The sequence below is a fragment of the Rhopilema esculentum genome, chromosome 20 (genome assembly GCF_057945365.1).
Source record: "Rhopilema esculentum isolate cy_ngs chromosome 20, ASM5794536v1, whole genome shotgun sequence".
NCBI classification, from domain to species: Eukaryota; Metazoa; Cnidaria; class Scyphozoa; order Rhizostomeae; family Rhizostomatidae; genus Rhopilema; species Rhopilema esculentum.
Window position 1 is genome coordinate 446537 of NC_142834.1, and position 8108 is coordinate 454644.

General features: G+C 34.0%; 1 long non-coding RNA gene and 1 pseudogene across 2 annotated transcripts; both read left to right on the forward strand.

Moving 5' to 3' along the window:
- The first annotated feature begins 119 nt into the window (after nucleotides 1-119).
- Nucleotides 120-984, forward strand: LOC148957736 (uncharacterized). The gene is made up of 3 exons (XR_016145129.1): nucleotides 120-249; nucleotides 482-620; nucleotides 852-984. It is a non-coding gene; the product is annotated as an uncharacterized LOC148957736 (long non-coding RNA).
- Nucleotides 935-2312, forward strand: LOC148957737 (uncharacterized; annotated as a pseudogene). The gene is made up of 4 exons (XR_016145154.1): nucleotides 935-1014; nucleotides 1119-1601; nucleotides 1743-1941; nucleotides 2195-2312. The product of XR_016145154.1 is annotated as an uncharacterized LOC148957737 (transcript).
- Nucleotides 2313-8108: the final 5796 nt, after the last annotated feature.

Genomic DNA, 8108 nt, shown 5'->3' on the forward strand with positions numbered 1-8108 from the left:
TTAGCATTAGCATTGTCAGCATGTTTCTTTCAGCATGATTCTAGTGTAAATCTTGGCTAAATTACTTCAAGTTTTGAAATAATCTTTCTTTTTTCTCTCGCAGTTCATTAGAAATGCAATGAAAGAAGCCAACAGGGAACAAGAAGAGGACTTTGATGGTGATGATGGGGATGATGATAATAATACCGAAGATGAATACATAGAACATGATAATCAAACAATCTAGCACAGGATGGAAATAGCACCAAGGTGGATATTTTGTTGTTGAGAATTTACCATACAGAAATGTATGTATGTCTTTGTGTATGCATGCATGTTTGAATGAATTACCAGAGGTGATTTTTGACGATGTTATTACTGGCTTTGCTTCTTATGTGTCCTCCTGGACTGAAATCCTTTCACTAGAAGTCGAAATGACAATATATGCCAAGCACAATGCTTTGTATTATTACATTTACATGTAGACTTCCTCTTTTTATAGATGGAGGATTTTGCAAGTCAGACGCCTGGTTGTGTAAGTTGTAAATGGCTTTTGAGCAGACACAGGAGAACACGCAACATGTGGATAGCCAAGAAGTCTGAAGTTCATAAACTTAAGGAAGAAATTGAGACTAAAAATGGTAAGTAAAGAAAAACTAGTATCAATAAATGCAAAATGATTAGGATCAACATTTGCTTTGAGTGAGAAGATAATGGAAATAGCAACTTCCAAGATAAAAATTAATATAATTATTTGCTGGGATAAAGATATTTTAAATACATCTGCAACAATTATTAGCCTTTTTTGCAATAACAAATTATGAAAATTTATATTGCCTGGTTTCAACAAGACTGGAATTTTTCATTTTTAGGAATATTATTGAAGTTGAAGAGGTCAGAAATGCCGACAGATCTTAGTGCGTCTTTTGCCAATTTAGAGTCACCAGTGTAATCAATGGAGGATATCTCTGAATCAGAGGACGATTTTGACGTCGAGGAAGAAACAGAGTCCCAAGCTGTTGGATATGATGGGAAGTGATGATGACATAAGGTTGTAAAATGATATGAATTTTATTTCAATCAGGCTTTTTAAGAGCTTGAAAGGCAAAACATCAAGATTTTTCAAAATCCTAAAATCTGTGGAATATTATTAAATGCTGGTCCAAACATTGTGTTATAAAGGTAGATTTTTTCAGTACTTATCAGAGCAAATGTTGCAATGTAACCATTCCTCACTCTTCAGCTCATCTGGATTTTGTTTCATTTTTCAGTGAGGAGAAATCTGATCATCAAAAGGAACCCAAATTTATTGTCTTCTTATCGCAGCTTCTTCTTCTGTTCAGATTCTGCCCTCTGTGCAAATCAGATGACCCAAAAACTACCATGCAGAGAGTTGGAACTATGATTGAGGTGAAGACTGTTTGTCAGAATGAAGACTGTTTAGGAAATGAAAAAAAAGGCAAAGTCAACTCCTTTTTCCTTGCACAAAGATTCCTGCTGCAAACCTCCTTTTATTTTTTGCAATACTTGTTGGTGGTGGTTCAGCTACTAAGGTTCCACACATCTTTAATCATATGGGTCTTGTCTGCATCTCGTTATCAACATTTTTCAAACATCAAAAGGTGAACAGTATTTACATTTTTAAAAACCTGCTCACTGTTTACATTTGGATGACAAGCTGTTTGTGTGTAGAAACGAAATGCAATAACTTGCAAGAACGTGAGGTGGTTTAAAAAGAAACAATGTCCCCATTCACTTTTTAGGACTGGCTTTTCCCAGTTGTCTACCAATACTGGATAGATACCCAAAAAAAGAATGGTTTCATCATAAACAGAATCTGGAGAACAACTGGTGGTTTCTGGGGATGGAAGGCATGACAGTATGGGTCATAGTGCCAAGTTTGGAGCTTACAGCCTATTCTGCTGCAATACATCACAAATCATACACGTTTCTCTTGTTCAGGTATCTTTCTTTTTCTTGATTCTAACAAATGGTGTTCACAGAAAACTTTGACTATATGGTTCAATGACTATCAACTATTCTGTGAGTATAAAATAATTAAAATCATAAAATTTGTGGTAAATTCTTTATTTCATCATTTATACATTAACTGATTCAGTTTCCTCTTTGATAACAACAAAATACATCACAGCTCATTATAACATTTTAACATAAAAGCTAATTTTTAATTTCTGATGTTTTCTTTTATCCACAGTATTTATCTTTTATACTCAATAAAAGCACATTGAGGTTGGAAGTAGTACTGCCATGGAGCTGGAGGGCTTCAAGCGAAGCTTTCAGTTTCTAGAGAACAATGGATTTGATGTGACAACATTCATCTCTGACAGACACTTGTCTATCGCAAAATACTTTAGAGAGGAGCGGAAAGATGTCTCCCATTATTTTGGTATTTGGCATTTAAAAAAAAGTAGGTGTTGTTTAGAGATTATTTGCAAATTGGTCACTAGAGTCCAACACTCTGTGCAATAATGGTCTCTATGCAGAATGATTTTTCCAGTCCAAGTTGCTTGATGATTATGCTAATTTCCATTGCCAAATAAGCCAATCTCACTCCCCTGTTAATCCTCAATTAGTCCACTTAATGGAAAGTAAATATTATATTGTAGTTCAGCATCCCTAGCCTTTTCCTTTGAACATAAGATAATAATTGCTAATTGAACTTAAGGAATCTTCTCTTTTATGTTTAGAAATTTGAAACATTCTTCTTCGCATTTAAAATACCAAAGACTGTGGAGACTTGTCAGAATGGATCAAAGCTCGTGAAAGGCATTTGTACTGGAGTGCTACATCAACACATGATGGCAATGAAGATATCATCTGGGCAAAATTTGTTTCATTCCTTTGGCATATTTTCGATGAGCATACTGGTTTTGAAGATCCTCTTTTTGACTATTGTGCACATGGAGTAGACATTGAAGAGAGAAAATGGCTAGAAAAAGATAAAATGTTTGATTTGGTCTTGCTTGGTCTACCTAGAGAAATTATACCAAAAACTTGTCAAAGATGGTAACTGTTTATTGATCTTTCTTTTCCCTGTAAGGAATATAATACAGACACTAGGCCCTCCCCTAGGAGATACTAAAAAAGTTGCTTTGACTGCTTGAAGGGTAAATCTTCCTATATTAGATAGCATACTTATATTGCCAACTTGTTTTTCTGTTAGATTTTTCCATATTATTAATATACAAAAATTTGACACATGTGCATATAATGTATGTTTAAATGCACTACCTCTCTACTCGACAGATACAACTTTATATGAAAAGCTGAGGCAGGCCTTGACCAAGAAGAGCCTTCAAAATGGGATCAAACAGTCATCTCCACTTTCGCAGAACAGTGCACTAGAGAGTTTCCCTCAGTATTGAACAATTTTGCTCTAAAAATCATCGCTTTTAGTTATACAGGAATGTTGATTAGGTAGGTTGAATTAAACACCTGTCCTTGTGATATCACTTTTCAAGAATGTGTTGAGATAATTAAAGTGGCATGATCATTATTTATACCCTTTTGGTTGCATAAATATTCTTATATTTTTAAGGCATATTTTGGCCATTGTTCACTTCAATTTTAACTTTCACGTGATGTACAAACAACACAGGATGGATCTGGTACACCCCAAGTTAAGGTCACCTGCCCAAAATTCAATAACGGAGAAGCAACTGTCAATGCAATCAGAGTAAAACAGAGATTTGGTATGAGCATTTGAAAGTCACTAGCATATAATTCTGTATAGTCATATCTCAATTTGGAATAATTCATTATATTTGAAAATACAGAATACACTCAAACATTAGAATCAGCATTGAAAATAGGATCAGCAACACAATAATGTAGTACTGACATTGTATTCCCAAACATAGATTACGTCCTTGATATTTACATTGGTGGATGCCATAGCTGCTAACAACCTGGATGCTACAGTTGAACATTCAAATAAACTTGCCCCTGGTCCAATGTCTGCAGCAATAAGAAAAGAAGATAGGTTTGCTGCCATTGAGAAGCATTTTGCCTGTGAATCAGCAGTGACTGTTCCGGTTCCTCCAACAGCATCAGGTACGAAATTTGCTTTATTTGTAAAAGCAGATTTCAACCATATTTTTACCATTTTATCATGATAATCAATGAAAGCTCTAACTATAAGAATGGTTCTTTTTCTATCTTTTCAGTCGATGAAGTAGCGAGCCAAAAACAACAGCAAAATCGATGTGCACCCCCTCAATGTTCTATCTGTCATAACTCAATGAAAGGTCACAAAAACATTTTGACATGCCCAAGAAACCAATAAATAAATCCCTTAGCTGAGTCAAACAAAGGTGCATTTTTCTAAAACTATCTTAGAAGTGGTTTGCTTTTTTGTTTTCAAGTTTGCCAGTTTGCGAATTAAAATAACAAACTGTTAGTTTCTGTCCAGAAATCAACACTTAAAAAATATTGCTTCAACACACACTGTTTTCTTGTGCCATGCATGCATATATTCAGAAGAAAAAAGTACTGAATTGGGAAACATTCAGAAGGCTTTGTGAAGCTAAGTTCTGCAAAACTTGCCAAGATAGATTTGATAGATAAGCTTTACTTTTTAATTTGGTTCAGTATGTGTTATAATAACCAATGTATGCAACTACAATAACTATCTAGAAACTGTTGTACATACTTATTTTCATCACCAGTGTTTTTGTAATGGCTTCGATCTGCTGCCTGTATCGATCTGCTGCCTGCCTTAGAGACCATTTACCGAGAATTACTGGTTCAAATGCTGGGTGCTCAGTTACACATTTTGGTACATCATTGAGATCTGCCAGAATATTTTTGTCTGAAAGAGAAACATTGACAGCTGCAAGGTCACTGCAACAGCAACATTCTCTTGGTTTTGCAAGTATAATCAAATTGCAATTACCAAACTTGCACCTAAGATATAGTAAAAATGAAAAGTTAACAATAAAGTATTATAAAATATACAGACAGAAAACGTTTTAATAGTGTCTACCCTCTGCCTTTTTTTGTTTGTTTCTTAATTGAGTTGTGGATACAAAAATTTGACAAACCTCTCAGTTCAGTTTTTCATTTTTTGAATTCCACTACATACAATTTATCAATTACAAGACAAGCATACATCTAAAATACAAGAAATTAATACAATATACCAATACAAAACATAGACACAAGATAGATTGTATGGAGGGAATTACTTACAGGAGGAGCTCTCTCAGTAGTTAGACTAATCGAGGAGAGAACACCCCCTATTATAAAAGTATCTCATATAAAATTGATTTCTTTAATTGACATTATGATGTTGACAAAACTACTTGATGGGCAGATGGTGACATTTTGGATATCCACTTTTCCAAAATTTAGTAATTAGTTTCAAATAGGAAAGCTTTGATTTTTTGACGAAAACTATTAACAGATGGAGATTGTTTTAAACCTCTGAAAATGGCAAAGCTTTATTATTGTTTTTATTATTTTTATATTTCCTTTGCCAGTCAGCAAAATATTATCCAGTTTAAGTGCTCACAAAAATTCAGAAGCATCTAATAATATAATCAAATTGCCCCCCCCTGTATATGCCCCATCCAATTAGCCCCTACTAGGAAATAAACAAAACCTATCCCTACATCTTAATATTTACAATGCATGATTTAGCCAATGATAAAGAACATCTATAAACAAGAAACTAAAACAAACAAAGCATTTTCACCACAACACAATTTCTATGTTGCAAAAACGTTGCAAATTAATAAGCCCCATGGGTCAAATTAATTTTTAGTCAGTAATGTTGAACTTTAGCCTGATTTATTATATAACGTCATCTGCTGCAAGTGTGTCGTAACTTTACGGTAGCCATAGACTCTAAGCCCATCTCAAGTTTCTCCAAAATGTGTTGCAAGCAAAGAGCTATGGGTAAGTCATGAAAACAATCATTTAAGTTGAATGAGTGAAACTAGCTACATACTAATTTTGAAAGACGAATCCTTACCAATGCTCTATAGAGTTCTAAAGTGATGATGTCTTAAAAATCTATTTTTACAATTTTTGAATTTGGCTCAAATAGCCTGAAAGAGCATCATGAAATACCTCTAAATATGCACAATCAGCCAAATGTGTTACGAATCGGCTGAGATATGGCCACATGTGTATTAGCTCTTTCCCAATTAAACCTTTGTATTTTGGTCTCTGTTCATAACTTTATGAAAAGAGCAAAAATATCAGTGATTCGTTAGCAAACTTCAAATCTTTCATTTGCAATATCTCAACTGATTTTGGACAAATTTGACTAATTTTGCATACCTGGAATTATTTCATGGTGATCTTTTATGTTATGTGGGAAAATTCAAAAATTCTAAAAATAGGTTTTTGGTGACGTCACACTTTAGAACTCTATTGAGGTTGTGCCATTCAGTCGCAAAACTAGCATTTCTGTCCTCTAACTTTCCTCCCTTCTTCTCCTGAAATAATTTCTGTTGATACCTGCAAAGGTCCAGGTAAGAGAAAGCAATCTTCAATTAAAAGTTTTGCAGATTACAAAGACAAAAACGTCATCGTGGCTAGAACAACACAAAAGGGAATTTAGAAACCTAACTAAAACTCTGACTAAAAGGCCCTTTTATACATAGGGCTCACAAATCAGAAGTTCCTCTTGCTACTGCTTGTCTGGGAGCTTCTTCAAAATTGGTATAATGTTTCTGCAAAGCTAGCATCTGCATCAAACACCTTTGCCTTTGGTACACCATCATCCTTCAGGGCTTCAATTAGCATGGCATAATAGGAATCGATAAAAGGTTTTTCAATTTCCTTTTTCCGGAGTTTGATTTGGGTCTCCTACCTCCTACTGGGGTGGGTGTAATGCTGGCAGGACTCTCAGGAAGAACCATATCAGAGGATCTTCAATATTGGGGTTGCTGGTAGTCGGCCTGTTTGTGACAGAATCTTTTATGAAAGTCATCTGATGAAACATTTTACATTTCGGTAGTTTTCAAGCTGCAGCCCCAGAACGTGTTATCAATTCAAAATTTGTGAAACCATCGTTTAGATTTTTCCAAACTTTCTTTAAAGTGTCCTCGGAAAATCAGAATTCCAAATTAATCAGAATTCGAAAAAATGCAAATCCTTAGAACTCAACAGTGGCGTAGCTAGCCAAATAGCAGTGGTCATGCCCTCCCCTCAAATTTGAAAAAATATGGGTGTGGCCAAATTTTACCACGCCCAATTTTTTAGTTGATGAATTCCTTTTGGAAATTTTAATTTTAAGGCTTGTGACTTATAAAAAAATTGTGATTAACTTTTGGAATGAGCTTTTCTTATTTCATAGCAATCATCTTGTTACACCATGAAATGACCTTTATCTTATAGCTGTGACACTGTTTTGGTTTGTTGGTAATTTATACAGACAGAGTTCTGACAATTTCCAAACAGAACTATACAAATTCCAAATTTCAATTTCCAAATGACAATTTCCAAACAGAACTATACAAAAGACATTAAAAAAACATTAGTTTAGTATAGTAGATAAACTTAGCTTAAATTAAAAATTGTTTTGTTCTCCTAATTTCTTTCAATTTGAAACTGAATGGGAGCTTTTTGGTCATCTTTTCCACAAATAGTCTTATTATCAATCTGTTGAAGGTATTTCAAAGCCATCACGATTAACTAACAACCCCAATAGAATTGATAGATGAATAAAACAAATTGGCAAATGAATATCCAATGTAAATATTGATATGAAATATAGGAAGCTAAAATAATGGATAGGCCTAGTTGCAAAATGTTTTCTGCAAAGTTAGACTTAATAGAAAAATACCTTGCAAAATAAGTTTAGCTTAACAAAAACATTGATGTTTCCACATATACTTGTGGTAAATATCCACATGATTGGATTGTCCTTACTAAATCTAGCAAACAAGGGTTGTAAATGAATAATTTGATCTTGTAAATTTTCAAATACATCAAAAGTTGTAATAGTGAAATAAAACTGTGTAACTAACAAGATCAGTAACATGCTTGACTTGTCTCTGGTCATTTTATTTCAACAGCTATAAGTAGTAAAAAGTACTTTCAACTAAAAGTGAAGTCAGTAGAGCTTTGAGTTTGACTTTAATTGGGTGTAAAAACAG